Here is a 13901-nt window from a genome sequence, read left to right as displayed (position 1 = left end):
CAATATTTTAATATTTTAATAGAAATAGGGTCAATTTTTCAAGTAAAACCTTCTTAGTCTTTAATTTTAGGTCAGTTTTTGCAAACCTGCACCAACAGTGTGCTGAACCCTTGTATCTCCAGAGGTTTGAGTTATAGTGTTATTTGAGTTAGTTTGAGTGTTTTCTGCTGGTGAATCAGCGTTTCCACGTCGGCTGTCTCTGATTAAACTTGTCACACGTCCCAGTGTGCCGGGTCACGTTTAGCCGGACACGTACCGCACCTCCTACTGCACCTCCCCACAGGTGAGCTCCTGCTCCTGCTCCATAACAAAGGCCAGTGCAGGGGGGGGCAGGGGGGGGGACTGCCCCTCCTCCTCCTCCAGCAGCTCCCATTCAAACAGCCTGAAACCCAACCCCCCGTGATGTCACGCACCGGCCCTGGCCCCGCCCCCTCCCCAGCCCCCAGCTCTTTCAGTGTGTGGAGCAGCTTTGTCTCAGAAGGAGCTCTGAGCCGAGCTGAACACCAGAGAAGCCCCGAGGAACCCCCTGAGGAACCCTGAGGAACCCCGGAGACGCCGCGACGTCGTTTCGGGGGCTGGAGACCAGCCGTCAACTCTAATAACGGATTCTGTAACGGATTAAGACGGTCCGGAAAGTGGAAAGTGGCCTTTTTGTCTCTTCTTTACTGGAACAGATTCTTACAGGGATTTTCTTTTACCAGCTGGATGATATGCCTGAGCAGACCCAAGCACTCACGCTGATCACTCTTGGGACATAACTCAAAAATCAACTTAAAAAAGAAGCGAAATCAGGATTAATATTCTTCAGGAGTGCACGTGGATTTATATTACCAGGGTTTTTTACTGTTCCCTTTTTCTGGATTGCATGGCTGTTGGTAAGTTGACTAATCACCTGCTAGATCCATGTTCTCTGCTCTTTTGAGCTGAGTTGAGTTAAAGTTAAAGAGTTAAAGTTGAGTTGAAGCTTTAAGCTTTGCTTTTCCTAAAACAGAAACTTTTAAAACAGTTTAAACTGTTAAAAAAGTGAGTTGAGTTGAGCTTTGTGTTTCTTAAAAAACAGAAAGAAGTAGAAAGAAACAACTTTTGAAACTGGAAACTGTTAGAACTGCCAGGGTTAAATACATAAAAGTTGAGTTAAAAAGTGAAATTTAAGAATTAACTTAAAAAAAGGGACATGGCAATTATTGTTCTTTGTAATTTGTATTATCTGTATTTTTAAAAAGTTTCCTTTTTCTGGATTGCATGGCTGTTGGTAAGCTGGCTAATCACCTGCTAGATCCATGTTCTCTGCTCTTTTGAGTTGAGTTATGTTAAAGTTAAAGAGTTAAAGTTGAGTTGAAGCTTTGGGCTTTGCTTTTCTTAAAACAGAAACTTTTAAAACTGTTAAAAAGTGAGTTGAGTTGAGCTTTGTGTTTCTTAAAAAACAGAAAGAAGAAGAAAGAAACAGCTTTTGAAACTGGAAACTGTTATAACTGCCAGGGTTAAATACATAAAAGTTGAGTTAAAAAGTGAAATTTAAGAATTAATTTTAAAAAATTCATCTTAACCCCTTGGGGAAAAACTCAAAAGTGATATGAGTTCAGCTTGGGAGTTTTTCAAACACAAAGAAGTAGAAAGAAACAACTTTTGAAACTGTTGTTAAAGAAACCAAAGTTGAGTTAAAAAGTAAAATTTAAGAAGTATCCAAAAAATTGACATTTGGGTGAATATCCTTTAACTGTTTTTTGTTTGTTTTATTTTGAATTGTATGGCTGTTGGTAAGCTGCCTAATCACCTGCTAAATCCATGTTCTCTGGTCTTGAGTTGAGTTGAGTTGAGTTATTAAGGTTAAAACTGTTAAAAAGGTACTGATATTTTACTTTATCCCTTGGGGAAAAACTCAAAAGTTGAGATGAGCTTTATATTTCTTAAAACAAAAATAAAAAATAAAACAACTTTTGAAACTGAAAAGTGTTGCAAATGCCAGAGTAAATGAAACAAAAGTTAAGTTAAAAAGTGAAATTTAAGAAGTTACTAAAAATATATAATATTATATAAACATTTTTGGAATTGCAAATATCCGTTTTTTATGTTCCGTTTTTCTGGATTGCATGGCTTTTGGTAAACTGGCGAATCACCTGCTAGATCCGTCTTCTCTGGTCTTTGGAGTTGGGTTGAGTTGAAACTTTTAACTTTGCATTTCTTAAAACTGTAAAAAGTAGAAAGTAACAACTGTTGAAACTGAGAAAAAGTAAAATTTAAGAAATCACTTAATTGAATTGCAAACGAGGGACTGATATTCATCTAAACCCCTTGGGGAAAAATGTAAAAGTGAGTTGAGCTTTGTGTTCCTTAGAAAAAATCAGAAAGAAGTAGAAAGAAACACTTGTTGAAACTGTCTTGGATAATGAACATTTGAGTTAAAAAGTGAAATTGAAGAAGACACCTGATTAAACCATTTAACCCCTTGGGGAATAATTTACAAAACAACTTAAAATTGGGAAATCTGGATTAATATTCTTTGTCATTTTCAGTGGATTTGTATTATTGTATCACTTTTTTCCCAGTTGGCATGGCTGTTGATGAGTTGGGTAATCACCTGCTAAAATCCATATTCTCTGGTCTTTTGAGTTGGGTTGGGTTCAGCTTTAGTTGAGTTGAGATTTATGTTCCTTAAAAAAAAGGAGTAGAAAGAAACACATGTTGAAACTGTTGGAACTTTCTTTGAGATGATTTAGTTTTCTTTGCGTTTTTTTTAGTTTCTTTAATATTCTTTTAGTTCTTTATGTCTTTAGTTTTTTCTTTGAGTTTCTTTAGTTTTTTTTTTAATTCTTTGCGTTTCTTTGACCTTCTTTGAATTTTCTTTGAGATTCTTTGGGTTTTCTTTGAGTTTTTTGGGTTTTCTTTGTCTTTTCTTTGAGATTTTTAGACTTTCCATTAATATTCTATGACCATCAATAAGTTTTCTTTGATATTCTGAGTTTCTTTGGGTTGTCTTTGAGGTTCTTTGAATTTTCATTGAAATTATTTAAGATTCTTTGAGTTTTCTTTGAGTTTTCTTTGAGTTTCTTTGAGATTATTTGTGTTTCTTAAGATTTTTTGAGTTTCTTTAAGCTTCTTTGAATTTCTTTGGGTTTCTTTGAGATTCTTTGAATTTTTTTGAGTTTCTTCGTGTTTTCTTTGAGTTATTTTGTAGCCACATTCTCTGGCCTCTGGTTTGAGATGGAGAATAGACTCTGAGAGGTTTATAAATGATTATATCAGCGTAATTTAGTTTTCTGGCTCCGGGGCCGGGGTTTTCTGATTGTAACCGGTGAGTAAAGTCGGGGTTTAGAGTCGGCGGCGAGTCGGTCGACCCCCTCGGTTCAGGGTTTCTCAGGGTTTTTCCTGCTGCTTTTGTTCTGATATTCTGGCTTGTTAAGTCTGAACAATAGCGGGTCCTGGTTCTGGCTCTGCTCCGCCGGCCCGGTTGGCCCGGTGCCCCGGTGGGCTGGGTCGGGGGGGGCTGGGTGCTGGACGGGGGGCTGTAGGGCACCGGGACTCCGGAGCTGAGGTGCGAATCCAGGTCACTCGGCCTGTTTTTCCAGTTGTCTTCTTCTTTATCTCTGTAGGTGATCTTCTGTAGATCTGGGTTTAACGGCGTCTGAAATGGTTTAGGCTTCAACTTTCAGTCGAGTGTCCTTAATTAAAGAGTTTAACAGAAAATGAGAGACTTTTATTTTGTATATTTTTTGAAGTAATGGTGAAATTCTTTTGTGGTATTCCACTTTAAAGTGGTGTAAAGTTTGTGGCTTTTCTCTTTATTGCATGTTTATATTGTTTTGCTTGACCAAAGTTTAGATTTCATTACATTTACCAATTTCTAACTTTTAAAATACATGAAAAACTTTTGTTTCTCAAAGAAAAGCAATTATTAAAACCAAAATGTATTAGTATTTGTTTGGTTTTAGGCTCAGGCTGTGATATTCCACTGAAACAGTGTTGGGGTTTTGAAGTGCAACAAGTTTTTTGCAGATGAAATGGCTTTTTCACATTTATGGTGTAAATGTGTTTTATTTTGTCTTTTTTGGACTAGTGGTGAAATTTTTACTTTTTAAAGCTGAAGTCGTATTCCACTGTAATACAGAAGTTTGTTGCTTTTCCTAGTACACGTTTATATTGTTTTTCTTAACCAAAGTTTATTAGGTTCATTATAATTGCCTTTTTTATTTCACTTTTCCACTGTTGGGATTTGTAGTTCTTTTTAGTGTTCTTTTTTCTGGTGTTCAGGAAAGGCAGCAATCTATTTCACTTATAAAAGTGATTTAGAAGTGATTAAATGGTTTTACAGGTTGTATTTTTGAGGTGTATTGAGCTAATTTGGGTTTTTAATCACTTCACTGTTGGGATTTGTAGTTTTTAAGGTTTTTCTAGTGTTTTTCTATTGTTGCTTCGGTAAAGGCAGCTTTCTATTTCACTTATAGAAGTTATATAGAAGTGATTAAATGATTCAGATAAGTTGTAAGGATATAGAAAATAGTTTTTTAGGTTATATTTTTGACGTGTATTGAGCTAATTTGGTTTTATAACCACTCCACTGTTGGGATTTGTAGTTTTTAGGGTTTTTCTAGGGTTTTTCTAGTGCTGCTTCTAGTGATTTAGATAAGATTTAAGTATATAGAAAATAGTTTTACAGGTTATATTTTTGACGTGATTTGAGCTAGTTTGGTTTTATAACCACTCAACTGTTGGGATTTGTAGTTTTTAGGGTTTTTCTAGGGTTTTTTTTAGTGCTGCTTCAGTAAAGGCAGCTATCTATTTCACTTATAGAAGTAATATAGAAGTGATTAAATGATTAAAAAAGTTGTAAGTATATAGAAAATAGTTTTATAGATTGTATATTTGACGTGTATTGAGCTTATATGGTTTTATAACTACTCAACTGTTGGGATTTGTAGTTTTTAGGGTTTTTCTAGGGTTTTTTTTAGTGCTGCTTCAGTAAAGGCAGCTAGCTAGTGTATTTAATTAAAGGGAAAAGTAGAAAATGAGAGGCTTTTTCTCTTTTCTCTGCGCTTTCTCTGCGTTTTCTCTGCGTTTTGTGAGCGTTGGTGAACCTGTGCCGGGTTCAGCTGCAGGGCTCTTTGTAATTCGAGAGCTCTGATTGGTGACGGGCTGTAATTGCCCCCCTTTTGCCTGGTTAAATATTGTCTGTTGGCTCAGGAGAACCAGTTCCTTCTTCAAACAAGCCCATGCTTACGCCCAAAACATGTCATTTAGCTCCGCGAACGGCGGAGGAATAATAAAGCAGGTGTTACTAAAGGCATTTGTTGCTCAACTCTGGGTGTCTCACCGTCTGAAGAAACAAAAGAAGCTAAACCGCTTGCTTTTCTCACTTTTTTCTGCGTTTTTTCTGCGTTTTTTCACCTCCATTTGCTGTTTTTGCCCCTCAGCTGTTGGAAGCTGGTGGGTTCGGGTGTAAAGAAACACGTCAGTCTCACTTTTCAGATTGAAAAACTCCCAGATCCTCAGGGAGCTTCTCCGAAAGCTCAAAGTTTAGAGGAGAAAAAAGGAAAAAGGCAGTAAAACAGCCTGTTAATCATTCACCTCCTGCTACTGCGTATCTTACTTTTACCTCCCAGCCTGAGGAACTGATTCTCACAAACGTTAAAGCGAGAGTTCGGTTGGAAAAAAGCTATTTTTCCAAATTAAATAGTCTATTAATTAAGTAATATTTAGATTTTTGTGCTTTTTTTAGCTTTACACTGGAGCTCGTTTCAGTAAAAGTGATTTTAATGATATATATATAAGGTTTGGAAATCTGTTAAAAACTGTTTGAAAAATGTTCTTCCTTTTTTACAAAGTTTTAAAAGTTTAAAAGTTGGAATTCTTGGAAAGTTTTAAGCTTTTTAAAAAAAAAAAAAAAAGTATTTGTCCTTTTTCCAATCTAAAACTATGTTATTCCACTTGTTTAGAATCAACTAAAGTCAAGAAAGATTATTTTATTAGACGTCTGAAAAAGAAGAAGAAGTGATTTTAAATGGTATATAAAAGTTAGAAACCTGTTAAAACCATTTGTGTTTTTTTAAACAAAAGATTAGAAGAAATTGGAATAAAAAAAATAGTTTTAAGCTATTTTTTATCAGAAAGTCTGTAAATCGTTCATACGTTGCTTTATTCCTGGAGATAATTTGTAATACTGTAATACAGTGTTAAATGAGAGTTTTTGTCCTTTTTCCAGTCTAAAACTATTTTATTCCACTTCTAATGATATTCTTGTGTTGTGATTTGTAGTTCTCCAGGGTTTTTGGTTTTATAGTGATGCTTCAGTTTTCTAGGATTTTATACTCTTGTTCTGCTATTGATGAACTTAATTCCATGCAACAGAGGGAACTCTCGCTCTTTCTTTCTTGGAGTGGTCCTGATGAGTGCCAGTTTCATCGTCATAACATCTTTTAATGGTTTTTGCAGTGACTTCACTTGAGGATACTTTCAAAGTTCTTGAAATTCTTTTTTTCAGATTGACTGACCTTCATTTTTTTTTTCTTAAAGTCAATTAATTCTTTATTTAGTTAAGTAGTTGTTGCTTCTCATAACCTGGATTCGAACATTACTCAAATATTCACTATTCACTGTATACCTGTAACTCTACCTCTTCACTACTTTACTTTAACTGATGCTCTCAAACACTTTATTAAGAGACAAGAAATTCAAGTAATTAACTCTTGATGAGTTCAGCACAGCTGTTAACTGAAAATCCTTTTTCTTCATAGTTTGGATGAGTTTTGTATTAATCTATGATGCAGAATATTTAAAAAAGAATGAAAATGTAATAATAATGAAAAGAAGCTGTGATTGTCATATATTTTCAACTTTTTTTAACCAAATCGATCATATAAAAGCCTGTTCACACCTCCGTAAAGCCTCTTTAAACCCGGGTCAGACAGTTCTGCTGAAGCTCGGTCCGAGTGTTTAGGTTTTATCGGTTTAAGACGACTACAGACGTGTTACTGCTGACCTCCTGTCTCCAGGCCAGCGACCCCAAATTCCTCCTCTTACGACTCCCGTCTGAACCCCCCCCTGTCCCCAGCTGTCCCCGGCTGTCCCCTCTGGACCGAGGGTGTTTTTCACTCTATTTCAAATAGTGCGCACCAAAGTGGCCATTTTTTCTTGGTATGTGATATATATAGCCATATATACAGGGGTTTTACAATAAAACTGAAACACCTGTCATCATTTTAGTGTGGGATTTTAGGATTCATGGCTAAATTGGAGCAGCCTGGTGTTCAATCTTCATCATTAATCATTAATTGCACATTGCACCAGTAAGAGCAGAGTGTGAAGGTTCAATTAGCAGGGTAAGAGCACAGTTCTGCTCTAAATATTACAATGCACACAACATTATGGGAGACATACCAGAGTTCAAAAGAGGACAAATTGTTGGTGCACGTCTTGCTGGAGCATCTGTGACCAAGACAGCAAGTCTTTGTGATGCATCAAGAGCCACGGTATCCAGGGTAATGTCAGCATACCACCAAGAAGGACCAACCACATCCAACAGGATTAACTGTGGACGCTGTAAGAGGAAGCTGTCTGAAAGGGATGTTCGGGTGCTAACCCGGATTGTATCCAAAAAACATAAAAACACGTCTGATCAAATCACGCAGAATTCAATGTGCACCTCAACTCTCCTGTTTCCACCAGAACTGTCCGTCACCACAATAAATTATTGTGCTCTAAAACCAGGTGTTTCAGTTTCATTGTCCGACACCTGTATATATATACATTACATTACAGTACAGTATGTTAAGGTCAGCAAATATGTTTGAGCTTAAGTCCAAATATTGTACAATATGTTGATAATGCAGTGATTGTAACAGGTCTTTAACAATACTGAGAATATTATTAATATTAACATCCCTGACGGTTGTTTAGGGCAGCTCTAGCCATGCGAACCAAAGCAACGAGTTCTATTTCTGCTTATGTGACACTATATATATATATATATATATATATATATATATATGGAAAAAATTAGGAGAGCAGTGTCTGAATCAGTTTCTCTGATTTTGTTATTTTTTAGGTTTATGAACATTGTTGTTTTATTCTATGAACTAATTATTTTTGGGTTGTTATATTGTATTATATAGTAAGAAACCACTCTATATGTTTATGATTAGGGCTGCAACTAATGCTTATTTTTGCAATCAACTAGTCTGAAGATAATTTTTCTGATTAATCACTTAGTCAGCGATTATTTCTTCCATGTGCTCCATCTCTAAAAACGATAAAAACTGCTAAACATGGGATTTAAAAGCCATTTAAATGTCCAGACGTTGTTTAAACGTAGAAATTACTGATATTTAGTGAGTAAATATGTATTCTGTTATGTTTAAGTACTTTTGGAGAAACAGACCTGGTCTTCATATTTAAATAATCATTTAATAAACAATAATTTTTGCTTGTAGAGGCTAATGCTAATAATTTTTTGCTTTCTCTAGACCTCCAGGGAGGTAGACCTGTATAGTGATATAATGGCGTAAAAAGGGAGGGAGATGAAGAGATAAGGGAGTGTCATTAAAGCATCCGGGTGTGATTTGCCTGCAGACTGAGATAAGGTGGATTTGACACTAACGCTAGTGATGTAGGATGCAAATTAGCTCGACTGTATGGAGACAGGAAGTACCTCATGGCTGGTGTTAACGTTATCTAAAAGGGTTAAGTAACACTTCAGTCTGCTAGACTGAAAAAAAAACATCTAATGGTCCTAAAGGTTCTAATGTTTGAGCAGTCCCAAGATATCTCTTGTAAAAAAGTCCTGTTTTGTTCATTTTTAGTAAAATTTGGTGCAATCTGGTCAGTTTGGTGTTCAACCATCTTGGTGATGTTGGTCAACTAGCTTGGTTATTTTAATTATGTTGACCAACAGCTTTGATATATTGGTCATGGTGGTCAGTGAATTTGGTTGTTTTGGTCATAGAGGTCAATTTTCTGGGTATTCTGGTCATGGTGGCCAACCAGCTTGGTTATTTTGGTCTTTTTTACAAACCAACTTGGATATATTGGTCATGTTGGTCATCTAGCTTGGTTATGTTGGTAATACTGGTCAATCAGCTTGATTTTTTCGGTCATTTTGACAAACCAACTTGGAAATATTGGCCATGGTAGTCAACGAATTTGATTATTTTAGTTATAGAGGTCATCTATTTTGGTTATTTTGCTCATGTTGACCAACCAGCTTGGATATATTGGCCACGGTGGTTGATCAGCTTGGTTATATTGGTCATGGAAACCAACCATCTTTGTTATTTTACTCATGATGGCTAATTAGCTTGGTTGTTTTAGTCATGGTGGTCAACTAGCTTGTTTATTTTTTATTATGTTGACCAACAGCTTATATATATTGGTCATGGTAGACAGTGAATTTGGTTGTTATGGTCATAGAAGTCAATTATCTGGGTATTCTGGTCATGGTGGCCAACCAGCTTGGTTATTTTGGTCGTTTTTGACAGACCAACTTGGATATATTGGTCATGGTAGTGAACCATCTTGGTTATTTTAGTCATGGTGGTTGATCATCTTGGTTATTTTGGACACAATGATCAATAAGCCTGGTTATTTTGGTCATGGAGGCCAATCAAATTGGATATTTTGGTCAGGGTGGTTGATCAGCTTGGCTGTTTTGGTCATGGTGGTCAACTAGCTTGGTTATGTTGGTCATGTTGACCAACCAACTTTGTTATTTTGGTGATATTGGTCAAGCAGCTTTGATATTTGGTCATAGTAGTCAGTGACTGTGGTTGTTTTGGTCATATAGGTCAATTATCTCGGTGTTCTGGTCATGGTGGCCAACCAGCTTGGTTATTTTGGTCATGTTGACCAACCAGATTGGTTATGTTGGTCATGGTAGTTGATCAGCTTGGTTATTTTGGTCATTTTGACAGACCAGCTTGGATTTATTGGTCATGTAAGTCAACAAATTTGGTTGTTTTGGTCATAGAGGTCAATCAACTTGGTTATGTTGGTCATGTTAGTCAACGATCTTGATGATTTTGGTAATGGTGTTCAACCAGCTTGGTTATTTTTGTCATGGTGGTTGACCAGCTTGGTTATGTTGGTCATGTTGACAAACCAACTTGGTTATTTTGGTGATATTTGTCAAGCAGCTTTGATATTTGGTCATAGTAGTCAGTGATTGTGCTTGTTTTGGTCATAGAGGTCAATTATCTGGGTGTTCTTGTCATGTTGACCAACCAGCTTGGTTATGTTGGTCATGGTAGTTGATCATCTTGGTTACTTTGGATACGATGGTCAAAAAACTTGGTTATATTGGCCATGGTAGTCAACTAATTTGGTTGTTTTGGTCATAGAGGTTAATCAGCTTGATTAAGTTGGTCATGATGGTTGATTAGCTTGGCTATTTTGGTCATTTTGACAAACTAGCTCTGTTATTTTGGACATCTTGACCAAACAGCTTGGATATATTGGTGATGGGAGTCAACAAATTTGGTTGTTTTGGTCATAGAGGTCAATTATCTTGTTTATTTTGGCCCTATTGGGCAACCAGAAGCTCCAAAATAAGGAAATACCTGAAATTATGTATTTATTGGTGTCAGTTTTACAGAATCTGTAATATGAGATATCTCTATATAACAGTATTTGGTGTATAGGTTGTGTTAGAGTAGATATGAGGCGTGACTCTGCAGCAGGAGCTGGAACTGGGTGAGATGTTCTGGGTCGTGGTTCTGGTTTCCCTGGTGGGTCGGCGCTCTGTTCTCAGGCTCTGCTGGAGCTGTGTTATCTTTAATTATGTTGTTTGATTTGTTGACCTGATTAAATGAGTCTCTCTCTCTCTCTCTCTCTCTCTCTTTCTCTGTATCTCTCTATGTCTCTCTCTTTCTCTCTCTTTCTTTCTTTCTTCTTCTCTCTCTCTCTGTCTCTCTCTCTTTCTCTGTGTAATGAGAAAATATAAAATCTATATGTATAGATAAAATCTATGTATAAAATCTTCTTGAATCCTTTTATCTCTCGCTCTCTCTCTTTCTCTTTCTCTCTCTCTTTCTACCACTCTCTCTCTTTAACATCATAACAACCTCTCTCTCTCTCTCTCTCTCTCTCTCTCTCTCTCTCTCTCTCTCCCTAATGTGTATATGATGTTGGTTCTGAGTGGTGGGTTCTGATTGGTTGGGTTGGGTCTGGTTGGGTTCTGATTGGTTGGGTTCTAATTGGTTGGGTTCTCATTTGTTGAGTTGGGTCTGGTTGGGTTCTGATTGGTTGGGTTGGGTCTGGTTGGGGTTGGATTGGGTCTGGTTGGGTTCTGATTGGTTTGGGTAGGTCTCGATGGGTTTTAATTGGTTGTGTTGGGTCTGGTTGGGTTCTGATTGGTTGTGTTTTGAATTGTTGGGTTAGGTCTCATTGGTTTCTGATTGGTTGGGTTGGGTCTGGTTGGGTTCTGATTGGTTGGGTTTTGATTGGTTGGGTTGGGTCTGGTTGGGTTCTGATTGGTTGGGTTGGGTCTGGTTGGGTTCTGATTGGTTGGGTTGGGTCTGGTTGGGTTTTGATTGGTTGGGTTTGGTTGGGGTTGGATTGGGTCTGGTTGGGTACTGATTGATTAGGTTGGGTCTGATTGGGTTCTGATTGGTTGGGTTGGGTCTGGTTGGGTTCTGATTGGTTGGGTTGGGTCTGGTTGGGGTTGGATTGGGTCTGGTTGGGTTCTGATTGGTTTGGGTAGGTCTCGATGGGTTTTAATTGGTTGTGTTGGGTCTGGTTGGGTTCTGATTGGTTGTGTTTTGAATTGTTGGGTTAGGTCTCATTGGTTTCTGATTGGTTGGGTTGGGTCTGGTTGGGTTCTGATTGGTTGGGTTTTGATTGGTTGGGTTGGGTCTGGTTGGGTTCTGATTGGTTGGGTTGGGTCTGGTTGGGTTCTGATTGGTTGGGTTGGGTCTGGTTGGGTTTTGATTGGTTGGGTTTGGTTGGGGTTGGATTGGGTCTGGTTGGGTACTGATTGATTAGGTTGGGTCTGATTGGGTTCTGATTGGTTGGGTTGGGTCTGGTTGGGTTCTGATTGGTTGGGCTGGGTCTGGTTGGGTCCTGGTGGTGGTACAGTAGAGGAACTGAGCTGAAGGTGAAGCTGTGGGGGGAAAACAAAGCAGAAACACTGGTTTATATCTTTAATACGGGCTTTAAAACCCACACCTACTGACACACTGCTACTGTGTGTGTGTAGTGTGTGTGTGTGTGTGTGTGTGTGTGTGTGTACAGTGTGTGTGTGTGTGTGTGTAGTGTGTGTGTGTATATGTGTGTGTGCATGTAGGAACCTGTGCAGAGCTGTAGAACCAGTCTGAGGTCACAGCCAACAGTCTGTAACACAATACTGAGAGAAAGAGAGAGAAAGAGAGAGAGAGAATAGAGAAAGAGAGAGAGAGAATAAAGAAAGAGAGAGAGAGAGAGAGAGAGAGTGAGTAATGGAGAAAGATAGAGATACAGAGAGAGTAAAATTAAAAGGCAAAGAAGGGGGAGAAAGAGGTAAAGAGAGACAGAGGGATTGAGAGAGAGTAATAGAGAGAAAAAAGAGAGATAGAGAGAGTGATAGAAGGATTGAGGGACAAATAATAGAGACGCAGAGAGAAAGAGTAAAATGAAAAGGCAAATAAACAAGAGAAAGAAAGAGGTAGAGCGAGTGAAAGAGGGGTTGAGAGAGATATAATATAGGTAGAGAAGTAGAAAGAGAAAAGTAGAGTAATGGAGAGATGTAGAGAGAGGTAGATGTTGAGTGAGAGAAGGATAGATAGTGGTAGAGAGAGAGAGTGATAGAGGGATTGCAAAGGAGTGATGGAGAGATTTAGAGAGAGATTGAGAGAGTCAGAGTGAGAGTAATGGAGAGAAAGCGGGATAAAGGGATTGCAAGAGAGATATAATAGTGGTAGAAACAGAAAGGTAGAGTGATAGAGGTGTAGAAAGAGAGAGAGTAATGGAGAAAGAGTGATAGAGAGGGATAGATAGTGGTAGAGAGAGAGAAGGAGTGATGGAAGGATTTTAAGGGAGATATAATAGAGGTATAAATAGAAGGGTGGAGTGATGGAGAGATTTAGAGAGAGATAGAGAGAGTCAGAGTGAGAGTAATGGAGAGAAAGAGGGATAGAAAGAGGTAAAGAGAGAGAGTGATAGAGGGATTGCAAGGGAGATATAATAGTGGCAGAAAGAGAAAGGTAGAGTGATAGAGGTGTAGAAAGAGAGAGAGTAATGGAGAAAGAGGGATAGAGAGGGATAGATAGTGGTAGAGAGAGAGAGAGAGAGAGAGATAGAGGGATTGTAAGAGAGATATAATAGAGGTATAAACAGAAAGGTGGAGTGATGGAGAGATTTAGAGAGAGCTAGAGTGAGAGTAATGGAGAGAAAGAGGGATAGAGGGAGAGAAAGAGGGATAGAGAGGGACAGATAGTGGTAGAGAGAGAGAAGGAGTGATGGAGAGATTTAGAGAGTGCTAGAGTGAGAGTAATGGAGAGAAAGAGGGATAGAGGGAGAGAAAGAGGGATAGAGAGGGACAGATAGTGGTAGAGAGAGAGAGAGAGAGAGAGAGAGAGAGAGGAAGTGTAACAGAGATATAATAGAGGTATAAACAGAAAGGTGGAGTGATGGAGAGATTTAGAGAGAGATAGAGAGAGTCAGAGTGAGAGAAATGGAGAGAAAGAGGGATAGAGGGAGAGAAAGAGAGGTAGATTGATATAGGGATTGCAAGATAGATATAATCGTGGTAGAAAGAGAAGGGTAGAGTGATAGAGGTGTAGTGGTAGAGAGAGTGTAATGGAGAAAGAGGGATAGATAGATAGATAGAGATAGAGAGATCCTAAGGGTAGAGAAAGAGAGTGATAAAAAGAGTGAAATAAAGGTAGCGAGATAAAGGGAAATAGAAAATGTGATGAGAGAGAGAGAGATAGAAGTGATAA

General features: G+C 38.0%; 1 protein-coding gene across 10 annotated transcripts in view; it reads left to right on the top strand.

Moving 5' to 3' along the window:
- The first annotated feature begins 452 nt into the window (after positions 1-452).
- Positions 453-13901, top strand: part of ptprfb (protein tyrosine phosphatase receptor type Fb) — a 189703-nt gene continuing 176254 nt past the window's right edge. For all 10 annotated transcript variants that reach the window (XM_049478911.1, XM_049478913.1, XM_049478909.1 and 7 more), the window contains exon 1: positions 453-875. The gene's annotated coding sequence lies outside the window, so the exon portion shown is untranslated. The remainder of the gene's footprint in view (positions 876-13901) is intronic.

This window comes from Astyanax mexicanus, chromosome 4, assembly GCF_023375975.1.
Source record: "Astyanax mexicanus isolate ESR-SI-001 chromosome 4, AstMex3_surface, whole genome shotgun sequence".
Taxonomy (NCBI): domain Eukaryota; kingdom Metazoa; phylum Chordata; class Actinopteri; order Characiformes; family Acestrorhamphidae; genus Astyanax; species Astyanax mexicanus.
Note: the sequence above shows the minus strand (reverse complement) of the source record. Positions and strands in the feature narration are given on the sequence as shown.